This window comes from Oncorhynchus kisutch, linkage group LG22 (genome assembly GCF_002021735.2).
Source record: "Oncorhynchus kisutch isolate 150728-3 linkage group LG22, Okis_V2, whole genome shotgun sequence".
In the NCBI taxonomy this organism is placed as follows: Eukaryota; Metazoa; Chordata; class Actinopteri; order Salmoniformes; family Salmonidae; genus Oncorhynchus; species Oncorhynchus kisutch.
In genome coordinates this window covers 27,995,234-28,012,854 of record NC_034195.2, presented here as the reverse complement: position 1 = coordinate 28,012,854, position 17,621 = coordinate 27,995,234, and the positions used below count along the sequence as shown (strand labels likewise).

Here is a 17,621-nt window from a genome sequence, read left to right as displayed (position 1 = left end):
AGGCAAGGATATTGCTGCCAGTAAGATTGCACCTAAATCAATCTTTTATCGGATCATCAAGAACTTCAAGAAGAGCGGTTCAATTGTAGTGTAGAAGGCTTCAGGGCGCCCAAGAAAGTCCAGCAAGCGCCAGGACAGTCGCCGAAAGTTGATTTAGCTGCAGAATCGGGGCACCACCAGTACAGAGCTTGCTCATGAATGGCAGCAGGCAGGTGTGAGTGATTCTACACGCACAGTGAGGCGAAGACTTTTGGAGGATGGCCTGGTGTCAAGAAGGGCAGCAAAGAAGCCACTTCTCTCCAGGAAAAACATCAGGGACAGACTGATATTCTGCAAAAGGTACAGGGATTGGACTGCTGAGGACTGGGGTAAAGTCATTTTCTCTGATGAATCCCCTTTCCGATTCTTTGGGGCATCTGGAAATAAGCTTGTCTGGAGAAGACAAGGTGAGCGCTGCCATCAGTCCTGTGTCATGCCAACAGTAAAGCATCCTGAGACCATTCATGTGTGGGGTTGCTTCTCAGCCAAGAGAGTGGGCTCACACACAATTTTGCCAAGAACACAGCCATGAATAAAGAATGGTACCAACACATCCTCCGAGAGGAACTTCTCCAAACCATCCAGAAACAGTTTGGTGAAGAACAGTGCATTTTCCAGCATGATGGCACACCTTGCCATAAGGCAAAGGTGATAACTAAGTGGCTCGGGGAACAAAACATCGATATATGGGTCCATGGGCAGGAAACTCCCCAGACCTTAATCCCATTGAGAACTTGTGATCAATCCTCCACAGGCGGGTGGACAAACAAAAACCCACAAATTCTGACAAACTCCAAGCTTTGATTATGCAAGAATGGGCTGCCATAAGGCAGGATGTGGCCCAGAAGTTAATTGACAGCATGCCAGGGTGCAAATATTAACTCTGCATCAACTTCATGTAATTGTCAATAAAAGCCTTTGACACTTATGAAATACTTGTAATTATACTTCAGTATTCCATAGTAACATCTGACAAAAATATCTAAAGACACTGAAGCAGCAAACTTTGTGTAAATTAATATTTGCGTCATTCTCAAAACTTTTGGCCACGATTGTACATTTGAAATCAGTTTTTCACAATTACTGACATTTAATCATAGTAAAAATTCCCTGTCATAGGTCAATTAGGATCACCCCTTTATTTTAAGAATGTGAAATGTCAGAATAGTAGTAGAGAGAATGACTTATTTAATATTTTCTTTCTTTCATCACAATCCCAGTGGGTCAGAGGTTTACATACACTCAATTTGTATTTGGTAGCATTGCCTTTAAATTGTTTAACTTGGGTCAAATGTTTCGGGTAGCCTTCCACAAGCTTCCCACAATAAGTTGGGTGAATTTTGGCCCATTCCTCCTGACAGAGCCGGTGTAACTGAGTCAGGTTTGTAAGGCCTCCTTGCCCTCACACTCTTTTTCAGTTCTGGCCACACATGTTCTATAGGATTGAGGTCAGGGCTTTGTGATGGCCACTCCAATACCTTGGCCTTGTTGTCCTTAAGCCATTTTGCCACAACTTTGGAAGTATGCAAGTATTGTCCATTTGGAAGACCCATCTGCAACCAAGCTTTTGTCTTGGCTGATTTCTTTTGATTTTCCCATGATGTCAAGCAAAGAGGTACTGAGTTTGAAGGTAGATCTTGAAATACCTCCACAGGTACACCTCCAATTGACTCAAATGGTGTCAATTAGCCTATCAGATGCTTCTAAAGCCAAGACATAATTTTCTGTAATTTTCCAAGCTGTTTAAATGCAGTCAAGTTAGTGTTTGTAAACCCACTGGAATTGTGATACAGCAAAATCTAAGTGAAATAATCTGTCTGTAAACAATTGTTGTAAAAATGACTTTTTAGTAGATGTTAGGACATCGGTTAGTAGATGTCCTATCCGACTTGGCAAAACTCCCTCCCTGAGAGGGGAGGGGAAAACTGAAAACTAGATGTTATTGGCAGAGAAGTTTGGAACTAACTCTCTTTCTTAATGGTCTATTAACACATTTACCGTCTGGTGATATCACCAGGCAGGCCAAAGCTCCATCTCACCAAAACAGGCTGAAATTTTAGGCAATCTTTTTAAATAGCTCTTACACTAAAAGGGCATTATCGTAATTCTCACAGTATTAATCCAACCTCAGTGTGGAAAAATCTAGTTTTTGATGGCACTAGGCCTTTAACTACATTGGGTTCTGAATATCAAACGAGACAGGAGTTACTAAACTCTGTCAGATGAATCCACATCCACAGATGGTTTTGGAACCAAAAATACTTTTTGTATGAATAGGATGGATAGGAGAGCAAATCTGTAGTAGTAAACATACTGTAATCACATGCTTATCTGTTTCACTATTATACATTCATACAAACATGCTGCACATAAGACTCAAGCAATTACACACAGAAGGCAATGGCAAAATCAAACACAATACATTCCTAATAGTCTTTTCATATCAAGACAAGATGTCCTTGTTTAACCTACTTCCTTTTTCAAAACACTTAGCCATAGTTTGGCCTATTTGTGTGCTGAACTAAATACAACCACCATGATTAACCATTAATCTGAGGCCTTCACTCTAATTTTGTGATGAAACTAATTGAAACTCTTCCAATGATAATAATACATCTTCAGACTAGCCTTATGCCCATGAACAATGAACCATGTTTGGCCTTCTCTACAGAAAATGCATTGCACAAAATCTAATTCAGTACAAGGATTTTGTAAGGTCATCAGTAGCGGCTTTGAAAGTACAGCATAAATGGAATAAAATATGGTTTTGGTTGTGGAGGCCCACTGTACTATCAATAAGGCCAACGGTTCAGCAACCAGCAACATTAAACCATCAGGAAATTCACCATTTGACCCCTGCATACAGACAATATGTCTCCAACAGTAACGATGAGCAGTCTGTTGTGTCTCCACTGACCCTGACTCAGAGAAGATATAGGCTTTCCTCTGTCATTTGAAGGTACAGATGCTGACAGAAAAGGTCAATCTTGCCCTCGTCGCAGTGGGGAGGGAGAAAGCAGCTCCTTTTACTCTAGCTAAAAATACCCAGCAAAGTAGAACGTCCTCCAGCAATGCTTCACACGGATCCTCTGAGATACATGCAATAAATAGACCCCTGTCTCCCTGAGCATTTAAGTGGAAACCACTCAGCCATTTGGTTGAGCTAATATGATGGTTTACCTCTACAAAACTTCCATTGATACTCAAATCGGGTCAAAAATCTGTATTCCTAAATCTTGAGGATAAATCCTTAGATTAAACCAACATAACACACAGTATCAGAGGATTTTGTAAGTAAAACAGAGTCAATCCTCTACGATCATTATGTTGGTGGTTCTAAAATGATACTTGCTCCACTTACACTACTTTCAAAGGAGTACAGCTTATTAGTGGAAATAATTGTAGAACATTCAAGGGATTTATAATATACTATGTAATGTCTAACAAATCTTAGAGGGAATACATCTGGCACTCAGATGACACAGTATACATTGTAAGACATGAAGAATCAGCTTGTGACTTGGCCAAGGCAGGATGAGCTACGAGAGGATAAGAGAAGAGAGCAGAGCAGCACTCCATCCCAATAGCTGCAGTCACTGACTGGGTTGTACTCCTACCCAGGGTCGTCACGGGCTCCAATCCTGACTTGATTCCCTGGCTCCACTCTTCAAGATTGTGGGAGGTTCCGTTTGGATTCCTCTCTTCAAGCCTGAGTGGTCCCTTTGGTCAAGACGGTAGAGAAAGACAAAGCCTTTACCTGGCTTATCTGCATGCAGCACTAGAGTACTAAAACAATGAGTAACTTTTCTTGATAATCTTGAATCTTTAGTAAATCTCTGCTGAATATCCAGTACATATGTTGGTCTTATATACAGTTGAAGCCGGAAGTTTATATGCACTTAGGTTGGAGTCATTAAAACTAGTTTTCAACCACTTCACAAATTTCTTGTGAACAAACTACAGTTTTGGCCAGTCGGTTAGGACATCTACTTTGTGCATGACACGGAAAGTTCTTCAAACAACTGTTTACAGACAGATTATGTCACTGAATCACAATTCCAGTGGGTCAGAAGTTTATATACACTAGGTTGACTGTGCCTTTAAACATCTTGGAAAATTCCAGAAAATTCCATCATGGCTTTAGAAGCTTCTGATAGGCTAAATGACATAATTTGAGTCAATAGGAGGTGTATCTGTGGATGCATTTCAAGGCCTACCTTCAAACTCAGTGCCTCTTTGCTTGACATCATGGGAATATCAAAATAATTTGTAAAAAAAATTTTTAGACCTCCCCAATCTGGTTAATCTTCGAGAGCAATATCCAAATGCCTGAAGGTACCACATTCATCTGTACAAACAATAGTATGTAAGTATAAACACCATGGGACCACGTCGCCGTCATACAGCTCAGGAAGGAGACGCGTTCTGTCTCCTAGAGATGAACGTACATTGGTGGGAAAAGTGCAAATCGATCACAGAACAACAGCAAAGGACCTTGTAAAGATGCTGGATGAAACAGGTTCAAAAGTATCTATATACACAGTAAAACAAGTCCTATATCGACATAACCTGAAAGCCCGCTCAGCCATGAAGCAAAGATCGTATTTTTTGGAGAAATGTCCTCTGGTCTGATGAAACAAAAATAGAACTGCTTGGCCACAATGACCATCGTTATTTTTGGAAGAAAAAGGGGGATGCTTGCAAGCTGAAGAACACCATCCCAACCGTGAAGCACAGGGGTGGCAGCATCATGTTGGGCGGGTGATTTGCTGCAGGAGGGACTGGTGCACTTCACAAAATAGGTCATGAGGTAGGAAAATTATGTGGATATATTGAAGCGACATCAGCCAGGAAGTTAAAGCTTGGTCGCAAATGGGTCTTCAAAATGGACAATGACCCCAAGCATACTTCCAAAGTTGTGGCAAAATAGCTTAAGAATAAAAAAAAGTCAAGGTATTGCAGTGGCCATCACAAAGCCCTGACCTCAATCCTATACAAAATGTGTGGCCAGAACTGAAAAAGCGTGTGCGAGCAAGGAGGCCTACAAACCTGATTCAGTTACACCAGCTCTGTCAGGAGGAATGGGCCAAAATTCAACTTATTGTGGGAAGCTTGTGGAACGCTACCCAAAACATTTGACCCAAGTTAAACTATTTAAAGGCAACGCTACCAAATACTAATGGAGTGTATGTAAACTTCTGACCCACTGGGAATTTGATGAAAGAAATAAAAGCTTAAATAAATCACTCTACTATTATTCTGACATTTCACATTCTTAAAATAAAGTGGTGATCCTAACTGACTTAAGACAGGGATTTTTTACAACGATTAAATGTCATGAATTGTGAAAAACTGAGTAGAAATGTATTTGGCTAAGGTGTATGTAAACTTCCGACTTCAACTGTAAGTGTGTACTGTAAGTTTGTGATCTGATCTAGTGAGGATGGTTGGAGACATGAGATCAGCTTGCGTCTGACATGCTCTCTCCTCTCATCTCAGCCCAAACAATGCACCATGAGATCATACTCACTCACACGGAAAACACCAGTATACAGTACATAGGTCGCAGGTAAAGGTGAATAATACCATTGGTGTGGCAGATGAAAAGGGATGTGGATGGATATGTGTCTGACCGCTGGCTGTATGAATCAGAGTTAGTGGTTCAGTAGGACTGACACAGATCAGCCCCCCCCCCATCCTCAGACCACTGTCATGATGATGTCAGCCAGCTTTGCTGCAGGGTTTCAGTTAGGAAAATGCGGCGCTGGTCATTTGAGAAATTTACCGGACCCATACGCATTGGGTGAATAACCTGATTATGACGTCCACCCACCTTGCTCAGAATGACATGAATTATCATAATCTAAATGTGATTTATCTTAACAGAACATGTAAGTCAGGATGCAAGGATGTGGTCCTTCTTGCCGAATTCCGATGCCCACATTTAGGCTACTTATGCTCATCCAACAACTGTAATGAACAGCAAAATCAGTAGCCTATGCCAATCTACTATCCTCATAGTAGAAAAGTATACCTATTCTATTGGTCAGCTTGTCGAGAAAGAAATATCCTTTTCCCAACAGACTCTGGGACAGTTGTGGGACAACAGATCCTAAATTCATTTCAACCAGTAGGCCTTGGTAGGTCACAGAATCTTTAACTTAAAATGTTGATAACCTATTATTTCTTCACATTATAAGTGCAGCACTGTGCACAAGGCAGTGTGCTATGTGCAAATATTTGTTTCATAATGCAATTAGCAGGAAAACACATTGTCAAAGCGAGCGTTTTCATGTGACAGAGATGAAAATATTGTTTAGAAATGTACAGTCGTGGCAAAATGTTTTGAGAATGACACAAATATTAATTTTCACACTGCTGCCTCAGTTTGTATGATGGCAATTTGCATATACTCCACAATGTTATGAAGAGTGATCAGATGAATTGCAATTAATTGCAAAGTCCCTTTTTACCATGCAAATGAACTGAATACAAAAACACATTTCTACTGCATTTCAGCCCTCCCCAAAAAAGACTAGCTGACATGTCAGTGATTCTCTCGTTAACACAGGTGTGAGTGTTGACGAGGACAAGGCTGGAGATCACTCTGTCATGCTGATTGAGATTGAAAAACAGACTGGAAGCTTCAAAAAGAGGGTGGTGCTTGGAATCATTGTTCTTCCTCTGTCAACCATGGTTACCTCCAAGGAAACACGTGCTGTCATCATTGATTTGCACAAAAAGGGCTTCACAGGCAAGGATATTGCTGCTGCCAGTAAGATTGCACATAAATCAACCTTTTATCGGATCATCAAGAACTTCAAGGAGAGAAGTTAAATTGATGTGAAGAAGGCTTCAGGGCATCCAAGAAAGTCCAGCAAGCACCAGGACCGTCTCCCAAAGTTGATGCAGCTGCGGGATCGGGGCACCACCAGTACAGAGCTTGCTCATGAATGGAAGCAGACAGGTGCGAGTGCATCTACACGCACAGTGAGGCGAAGACCTTTGGAGGATGGCCTGGTGTCAAGAAGGGCAGCAAAGAAGCCACTTCTCTCCAGGAAAAACATCAGGGACAGACTGATATTCTGCAAAAGGTACAGGGATTGGACTGCTGAGGACTGGGGTAAAGTCATTTTCTCTGATGAATCCCCATTCTGATTGTTTGGGGCATCCGGAAACAAAATTGTCCGGAAAAGACAAGGTGAGCGCTACCATCAGTCCTGTGTCATGCCAACAGTAAAGCATCCTGAGACCATTCATGTGTGGGGTAGCTTCTCAGCCAAGGTTGCTTCTTTGCCTAAGAACACAGCCATGAATAAAGAATGGTACCAACACATCCTCCGAGAGCAACTTCTCCCAACCATCCAGAAACAGTTTGGTGATGAACAGTGCCTTTTCCAGCATGATGGAGCACCTTGCCATAAGGCAAAAGTAATGATTAAGTGGCTTGGGGAACTAAACATCGACATTTGGGTCCATGGCCAGAAAACTCCCCAGACCTTAATCCCATTGAGAACTTGTGGTCAATCGTCAACAGGCAGGTGAACAAACAAAAACCCACAAATTCTGACAAACTCCAAGCATTGATTATGCAAGAATAGGCTGCCATCAGTCAGGATGTGGCCTAGAAGTTAATTGACAGCATGCCAGGGTGGATTTCAGAGGTCTTCAAAAAGAAGGGTCAACACTGCAAATATTGACTCTTTGCATCAACTTCATGTAATTGTCAATAAAAGCCTTTGACACTTATGAAATGCTGGTAATTATACTTCAGTATTCCATAGTAACATCTGACAAAAATATCTAAAGATACTGAAGCAGCAAACTTTGTGGAAATTTATATTTGCGTCATTCTCAAAATGAATGAAGCCTGCCTTCCATTGCCTATGCTGTTTGAGATGTTGTACAGTAGCAGCAGCTGTCTGACAGACTGTCCACTCAAAGGCTCTTTATCTATCTGTATGCTGTGCGCGTGTGATAAATAAGACAGTGAATTTACACACACAGCAATTTTATTCCAATAAATTATGCAAATTAACCTAGACTGATAAGCATGACCGGTCAAATGTATTTACATCTGCTGGTATTTCCATAAATGAATAGGCTAACAAGCATTATTTCAAAATGGGATTTTTTTCTTCTTCTCCAGGCTTGTCTGTGCCAATTTTATTTATCGGCTTAAAAAAAAAATTATATGCCAAAATCCGGCTAATGGAAACACTGCTCTGCTGTCTTCTGCAAACACCACTGGGTGCACATCCAAGATGGATCAGACCACATATAGAGTACTTGTAGGGCTTTGGAAACAGCCTTCCTATTATTTATCGGCCAAACAAAAAGCTTAGAAAAAATGAGAGTATTCTGATAAATGAAATGGAATCAAGGTCAAAAACAGCTATCCATCTCCTCGAAAACAAAAAAGGACTCCATTATGGCAATAATGTTGCTCTTCTCTCTGCTCCTGCACTGAAGCTGACTGGTGCGTGCTACAGTAACTCTAGAGTTTGAATCAAGTCGGAATTGGAGTAATATGCACTATTACCAGAGGGAGAGGAGAGCGGGAGAGAGGAGCATCATGTAATGTGACAGTAATTAAGGAGAGAGAGAGAGAGAGAGAGAGAGAGAGAGAGAGAGAGAGAATGAGAGGGGTTGGGGTGGTGGGGTGGTGGGGTTACAGAAACAAACATCGGAATCTACGACCTCCCTCTCTGAACAGCGCTAGAGCAAACATGCTTTACCTCTCTGCACTGATTAAAATGGGCATATGAAAATCAGTGTGCTGCTGCTTCCATAGGCTAACAGACAGTTGGGATACTCCCTCTTCCTGTCTCTCACACACGGTAAAACCAGCACAGACGCCATATAAACACAATGTACCTGGCAGAGCTTTCCCCTGCCCTTAGGTACACCGACAGTAACACATACGGTACTGTACAGAGTGACTTACAAGGAACAAAGCTTAGGGAATCATATACCAACAACTACAATATGAATGGTTCTTGTGATTGAATTACTAGTCGTGCATCGTTAAACATATGGGTAATTATGATTTGAAATTGAATCATCGTTAATACAGCACGTACTGTAGTAGGTCAATCTGTGTTGCTCTGGGAGATATCCCCTTGCGTTCAGATCAAGAGACTGGGAGCATCAGAGCATCAGTATTTAGAAGCATGCTCAGAGCATTGCCTGCCGGTCATAAATCCTGGCCAGTGTGTCATGTTCTGTAAATCAGGTAACTGCAATCCCTGGTCCAGCCTCTCCTCTCCAGCTCACAGCCATCCTCTCTCTTGTGCACAATTTTGTTTGAATCCCTGTTAGTGAGCATTTCTCCTTTGCCAAGATAATCCATCCACCTGACAGGTGTGGCATATCAAGAAGCTGACATGCTCATCACACAGGTGCACCTTGTGCTGGAAACAAAAGGCCACTCTGAAATTTGCAGTTGTGTCACAACACAATGCCACAGGTATACTCAAGTTTTGAGGTTGCAATTGGCATGCTGACTCCAGGAATGTCCACCAGAGCTGTTGCCAGAGAATTGAATATTATTTGCTCTACCATAAGCCACCTCCAACATCATTTTAGAGAATTTCGGCAGAATGTCCAACCAGCCTCACAACCGCAGACCACTTGTAACCATGCCAGGTAAAGGTTGACATCCGGCTTCTTCACCTGCTGCAACTCATGAAACTGAGGAGTATTTCTGTCTGTAATAAAGCCCTTTTGTGGGGAAAAACTCATTCTGATTGGCTGGGCCTGGCTCTCCAGTAGGTGGGCCCGGCTCCCCAGAAGGTGGGCCTGGCTCCCAAGTGGCTGCGACCCTGCCCAATCATGTGAAATCCATGGATTATTGCCTAATGAATTTAATTAAATTGCCTGATTTCCTTATATGAACTATAACTCAGTAAAATCGTTGAAATTGCATGTCTCGTTTATATTTTCTTTCAGTATACACTATCGTTCAAAAGTTTGGGGTCACTTAGAAATGTCCTTGTTTTTTAAAGAAAGCACCTTTTTTGTCCATTAAAATAACATCACATTGATAATGGGCCTCTTGACGCCTACATAGATATTCTATTAAAAATCATCTGTTTCCAGCAACAATAGTCATTTACAACATTAATAATGTCTACACTGTATTTATGATCAATTTGATGTTATTTTAATGGACAAAAAATTAGCTTTTATTTTAAAACAAGGACATTTCTAAGTGACCCCAAACCTTTGAAAGGTAGTGTATATCACCATCACACTACTGTTGGGGATGAGCCTTTCCTTTATCTGCATGCAGGTTTTTGACCAATTGTATTTAGATCAAGGATGCATAATGTATTTTGAACAACATCCATGTGAATGTTTTATTAATCATAAAAAACTTCAGAACTGAGTCAACCTTGTTATTCTCTGATGGAAGAAGGTCAGAGAGAGATTATGTTGTTGGCCCATTGTTTCCACATCACTGACTCTGGCCCCTGTTGCCATGACTCTGCATTTCCCACCTTTTCCTGGACATTCCAGGCTGGACAGCAGGGGCAGGCTGGGCCACTTCAGTTACTACAGGTTTAGAGCTGCCACTCCCTGCAAGGTCATCCTCATAAAAGCATTCCCTGCTGTGCTTAACATTTAAAACAAAATCTGCTTTCAAATGTCAGATAAACAAAGATAGTATTAAGAGCTCAGCCATCTCGGAGGCAGGAAAAGAGATTGATTCATTTTGATGGAGTGTGCCTGAAAAATTACAACACCTCTCAGCAAAACTGTCATCTTAATTTAACTGCATCAGTGAGAGTGCTCTCTGTAGGAGTGCATTATAAAACCGTTACATTGTATAAACCTGAGACCTGTTATTTCTGTACTTTAAACAAACTGAAGTGAAAAGGTAAAAGTACCAACCACTGCTTTGAGAGGAGCCTTGCTCATTTGGTGTTCAGCTGGTATGACCTGTCCTTTTATCAAACCACATTACTACTGCTTGTACATCGTTCCAGAATCCTGGCTACAGGAAATTATTGCTGTGGACCAATTATCCTCTCACAGGACTCATGGCCTGAAAAAAGTACAACTTTCCTACACGCAATGGAGGCAAGGTAACCAAACAAGACTAAACAAGCCAGCTGTTAAAGCACTCAGGCAAAACTCCCCTCCACACATTGAATTAGGAAGGCAGCGTTTTACTACATGTTCCCTATTCAAGATAATTAAGGATTGGTCAACATCCAGAGTGAACAATAAAAGGTCAAAGCAAACTAACAGCACCTCTCCTCCATTGTTTAATGAACACTGAGCACATTCCAAACACACTACATCTCTGTGCCACTTCAAGCAGGTTTGCTTTTCTCTCAGCAGCACGCTCTGAAAGCAAGGAGAATCTAATGTTTAAACTGTCTGGAAAAGGTGTAAACAAACAGCTTCTCCTGCAACAAATATGATCCACTTCAGAAAGTTATTCTAAAGGTACCGTGTGCTCGAGGCCTGCTGACAAATTGGAAGCCATTTCTTAAGAGAGCTACGCAAAGACACACTTGGCTGATTTTGTTTCCTCCAATGTTCCCATACAATCCCTTGAGAAGACATACAAATACCAAAATACATGTATTCCCATTCCTACCCTGACAGCCCAGTTTAGCCAGCAGCATACCACCCTGCATACCACTGCTGGCTTGCTTCTGAAGCTAAGCAGGGTTGGTCCTTGTCAGTCCCTGGATGGGAGACCAGATGCTGCTGGAATTTGTTCGAGGGCCAGTAGGAGGCACTCTTTCCTCAAAAAAATATCCCAATGCCCCAGGGCAGTGATTGGGTGACACTGCCCTGTGTAGGGTGATGTCTTTTGGATGGGATGTTAAACAGGTGTCCTGACTCTCTGTGGTCATTAAAGATCCCTTGGCACTTATTGTAAGAGTAGGGGTGTTAACCCTGGTGTCCTGGCTAAATTCCCAATCTGGCCATCATGGTCACCTAATAATCCCCAGTTTATAATTGGCTCATTCATCCCCCTCCTCTCCCCTGTAACTATTCCCCAGGTTGTTGCTGCAAATGAGAATGTGTTCTCAGTCAACTTACCTGGTAAAATCATGGATAAAATGCCAATACTCTAATTTATTTAAAATAAGGATTCGTTTTTTGTTACATTTCTTATTAAGTGAAAACTAGCACGTTCATCAGCGACTTCACACTTTGTCCGAGCAAAACATCCAGAGCACAATGTGAGAGAAGGAGGAGGAAGAAACATAGCCTTCTCCCAATCATTAAGCATTTTACCCATACAATTTCAACCCCCTTTTCTATGGTTAGTCTCAGATGGGGTCTGGGTGTGTCACATGCTGACAGCTGAGAACCATTAACTACCCAGCCAACATCCACATTTTCCCTCTGATTCAAGCCCACTAACCAGAGCACCCATGACCTGTACTGGCCACATATCCAAACATACTTTATGGGAAGAACAGAAAAACTCCCTTCGGAACATCTGCCCCCACAATGTAGCAGAGAGGAAAGGTAATCTACTTGTTTGTGTTTACTCCTTAGCATACAGCTCGTTCACTGGAATTGATACGGTTGTGCACTGCAATTAAACATTTTTGAAAGTCATTTAGGCATCAAATCAGAACTCCCTTGTAAGCACTTTTCACCTAGAACTGCATTTACACCTTACAATCAGACCTTAGGCCATGCCCTGTTTCTGATTAAAAACATCCAGCAGAAATCCAGCTCAAACATCTGATCAGCTCAACACATCCCTCTCCACCATAATTAGGCTCCCACATTCATTGTTCAACACATGCTTTATATCTGAAGGGTCATCTGGGATGTGTTTGGGTCTGTAGGCTTCCTACAGACAGTGCTATAGGGTAATAGGGAAGGGTACAATGAGCCCCTCCAGGACAGGGCAGGCCAGGGCTGGTGGCTGGACTGACGGACCTACCGAGGAGCTACAAGAGCAGCTAAGGATTAGGGATTGGAGCATGTGAAGGATCCTGCAGCACTTAGTTAAGGCCACTATTTCATGCTCCACATCTGTTGGTTGCCATAGCAAAACCTTTTGTGGAATACCCAGGTCAGGTGGCTTCTGTCAGCTTCATGCAGTGAAATAACCATTAAAAAGGTTCAATGTAGCTGTTTTTACAACATCTCAATATTAAATAATTGTTTTCAATTAAAATGGTCAAAAATATACAAAAATTGCTTCTTAGCAAAGAATAATCGCTTAAGCAAGAATTGTGCTCAGACTGTCTGGAAGTGGCCTGAATGGGGAGGAGGAAACTGAAAACTAGCTGTCATTGGCAGAGATGTTTGGAATTCTCTTTCTTATTGGTCTATTAACTAATGATGACACCAGGCAGGGCAAAACTCCATCCGAACAAAACAGGCTGAAATTTCAGGCAATCTTTTCAAACAGCTCTTACACTAAAAGGGCATTATCATCATTTTCACAATTTCACAGTATTATAACAAAGTCATAGTGTAGAAATATATACAGAACACAGGGAAAAAAAATATCACCTTTTTGACAGCACTTGGGCCTTTGCTCTGCAGTTAGCCATTCACAGCACCAGGCCCAAGCGAAGATTGACAAAGGCAATCAATGGTCATTGAAGTTTCTCTTGCTAATCGCTGCCTACACACTCACAACATTTCAAGTGAAAGATTGTGACTGGAGACTAGAAGAGTAACTTTCTTTCATATTTTGTGAGCTTTTAATTTAAACTTCAACCTCATTTGATTATTATTATCCCTTGATCAGAGAGAGAAAAGACCAAAGCTTACCTTATTGCTGAAGCATAAAATGCCCAAGGATTTCAGCAGGTTTTACAGCTGGAAAGAAACAAAGACTCAGTAAGAAAAAGGAAGGCAATATGCACGATTGAAAATATAATACTGCTGAATCATGGATTCTCAGTAGCGCACATTCTGCTGCTGTAGCCTACTAAAAGATTATCCCCATAACCAGATTGCTAATGCATGAACCAGGAATACTAGCATGTATTGTCTCAAAACATACACCCAGTGATCAATCAAAGCAGTGTGTGGTTTATCTTCATTCTTGGATGACAGGGTAACATAAAATGGAAATGTAATTACTTTATATCTTGTTACAAAAACAAAATAAACAACATAATTACACATATTACATTAACATTTCCCAACAGCACAAGTGGTAACATCATTAGGTAAGCTCAAAGCTTGGCTTTAAAATGATCAATGGTTAATCTGTGCAAGAGGATGTAATTACAGAGGATAATATTTGGTATTTACCAAATGTGTCACTCAGCCACTGCGTGTGGGGACTGTTGGAAAACAATCAAACACTTACAAGTTTTATTAGCCGTATGTAAAGGATACACATGGTATGAACTGTCCAATGAAATGCTTCCTTGCAGGTTCCTTCGACACTTGTGTGGGAATGTCTGACTCCGAGGGCCCTTACAATTAAGGAAGTCATTAAGACAGCATGGGTGCTGTTGAATAGCAGTGTGCATGCTGCACGCACCAAGGCTGTTTGAGCTGATCATTAGGAGTGGGACAGGGCCATACTGTAGTAGGACAGGCTCTCCACTGGGTCTGGGATAGGAACTCCCCTCACCATAGGGGCAAGCTCATACTGTAGGCTGCAGGAAGAATGCCTGAGGCCAAGTGCTCCCCTGAACCCCTCTCTTTAACCTGATTACTGTAATGAGCTTAGAGACTGCTGAACGCACAGCACCAGACACACATGTAGACAAACAGGCCGCCTTCCTTCCTCATTGGCAGATGCAAGGGTCTCAGAGCAAGTGAATTGTAGGCCTCATTGATGAGAATGCACTAGCAATGCATATTCAAATCAATGTACTGTATGAGATATACAGGTAATAAATTCAAGCAGCCCCTATGCACAATTCAGTATGATTGACAAAATGTTAGAAATTGCCATACTGCCATAGAAAATTAGGTCAAGAGTTTTGGAGATAATGCACTAAATACAGTTGCAACAGTGTTCAGGATTAGTGTTTTATAATGCTTTAGGAGACAGAATTGCTGGTTAATTGTGAAATAGTGTGTCTATCTTACAGCGTGTAACAAAACAGTATTAGCTCATATTCTGTATTCCCAAAATATGATAAATAGGAAAAAGGGTCATCACAGACTCTTTTCTCCCCTTGTGGGTAGTTATAGGTTAACATCCTATAAATATACATGCTAAACAGTATCCATAGTGTAATCTTAAAATTACTGCTACTAATTTCTGAAGTTGTACAGTACATACATTTTGCTTGGGCACAGGGGAGTGCAATGTTTTCTATCATCTAATAAATATGCATAGTGCCCCCACTAGATAAACAAACAAATAAACACACACTAAAGTACTATGTCAACAACCTTGAAAGAACATGAGGGAGGTAGACATATTAGTTGAAATAAGATACACTTTACAGGGGTGGTTATTTTATTCTTCAGAATCAGTGAGTCATTAAATTTAGCACACTGACTCCTCCTCTGCACAGTGAAGCACTTACTGTAGAAAGGAACAAACTGTCCTCACATCTGCAAAAGACCTGAGGATTGCCTGCCCATGTTGTACATTGTGGAAGCCAACCTATGTCATCATCTCAAAGATAAATCCATAAAACTGTAATGATTTATAATTCTTTAACTTCCTAGGGAGGAATAAAGAGCTGTCATAGAGGAAGACATTCCGTAAGCAGTAAAAGTAATGGAGAAGTTATGGGAGAAGAGCCCAGTCTTGACATTGGTTGGATGGAGCTAACCCAGCAGAGGACAGGAGTACTTCCTGATGGCTCTCTGCAGCAGCTGTGGGAGGAAGCTGGGGTCTGATCACTGCTCAGAAGGGAGGACAACATGTCTGATGGAATGAGCCCCGGTTAGAAAGACTGATCAATGTTTTATTATATGGTCTTACTTCATGTTTCAGCACTCAATCCACAACCATCAAATGCACAAACTGGCCATTTGTAATGTTCCCAAAATATACAGCAATTCGCTTAAAAACACACTGAAAGTAGCCTACCCCTGAAGTGTACGTCACGGTCTACGCCAAGTGTACGAAAACATTAAGAACATCTCCTTTCCATGACAGACTGACCAGGTGAATCCAGGTGAAAGCTATGATCCCTTATTGATGTCACTTGTTAAACCCACTTCAATCACTGTAGATGAAGGGGAGAAGAGAGGCTAAAGATGGATTTTTAAACCTTGAGACATTGATTGTGTATGTGCCATGGGCAAGACAAAACTTTCAAGTGCCTTTGAACGGGGTATGGTAGTAGGTGCCAGGTGCACCGGCTTGTATCAAGAACTGCAACACTGCTGGGTTGTTCACGCTCAACAGTTTCCCGTGTGTATCAACAATGGTCTACCACTCAAAGGACATCCAGTCAACATGGATCTATGCCCTGTTCTGAGGGGAAAAAGGCGAGATGCATCTCAATATTCCATATTAGGAAGATGTTCTGATTGTTTTGTACACTCAGTATGTCCACACAAAATCACTGAATGGATTCCAGGGACATGGAGTAGCACACGTGAAAATATTTACCACGGTTAGTGAAATTTAAGCACATAGAGATAGGCCTTAATATATAATTTGATCTGTTTTGGTGCTGGTGACATTAGATCCTTCAGCGACAGCGAAGTAATATTCTGAGAGCAAGAATAGGGTCTGGGACAGACACTCAAGGGTGTACAGTATCTAGTCTTTGGCGAATGTGGCTGCAGGAATGTTGTGTACAACAATCACATACGCAGACCATCTGTCAGTTAGCCTACTTTGCTTTTTTTTATTTGTTATAATGACACAGATATGATCAACATGCTCATACTGTATTTCCTTAATTTATTAGGCTTACTATCAACAGAACTTCATTTACGAAGACAATCCATTTGGAGAATGTTGCGGTCGTAATCCTTATCCTTCCAACGAGGATAGCATTACCTTTACTTCTTTAGTCTACTGACTATCGCTTGTAGACTGAAGCAGTAAAAAAAATAAAAAATATTTAACCAGGCAAGTCAGTTAAGAACAAATTCTTATTTTCAATGACAGCCTAGGAACAGTGGGTTAACTGCCTGTTCAGGGGCAGAACAACAGATTTGTACCTTGTCAGCTTGGGGGTTTGAACTTGCAACCTTCTGGTTACTAGTCCAACGCTCTAACCACTAGGCTACAATGCCGCCCAAAATAAGATAATGCATTCTTCAGGAAATAATACCTGACACACCATCTCTGTCATTTTCATCATGTTTTGGCATCAGAGTAGTCTAGGCGTTTAAGGCATGATAACAGGGGAAGGGACTAATTTGTGAGATATACTGATGTGTAGCTAGAGAATGTTCAGCAGCTATCGAGCTATTTGTGACTCATGCTATATCCAGCCAGTGAACTGTTACTATATTGTAAGAGATCTTATCACGTGTTGCAAATGAACACTGCCTTTGAGTTGATTTAGATTAAATGAACACCCTTATTCAAAATCCCTCTCCCTACCTGTGAATGTTTGAGGCGCTTGAGCATACAGTACATTTGGAATATGAATTGAAGTTTGAGCAGCAGCAGTAAACGACAAAAAGGTTACAAAAAATGTTTA

The 17,621-nt window shown here is 41.3% G+C and overlaps 1 protein-coding gene across 1 annotated transcript in view; it reads right to left on the bottom strand.

Moving 5' to 3' along the window:
- LOC109866943 (talin-2) overlaps window positions 1–17,621 on the bottom strand; it is a 145,629-nt gene that overhangs the window by 81,831 nt on the left and 46,177 nt on the right. The window contains exon 2 of the mRNA XM_020455870.2: window positions 13,807–13,854. The gene's annotated coding sequence lies outside the window, so the exon portion shown is untranslated. The remainder of the gene's footprint in view (window positions 1–13,806; window positions 13,855–17,621) is intronic.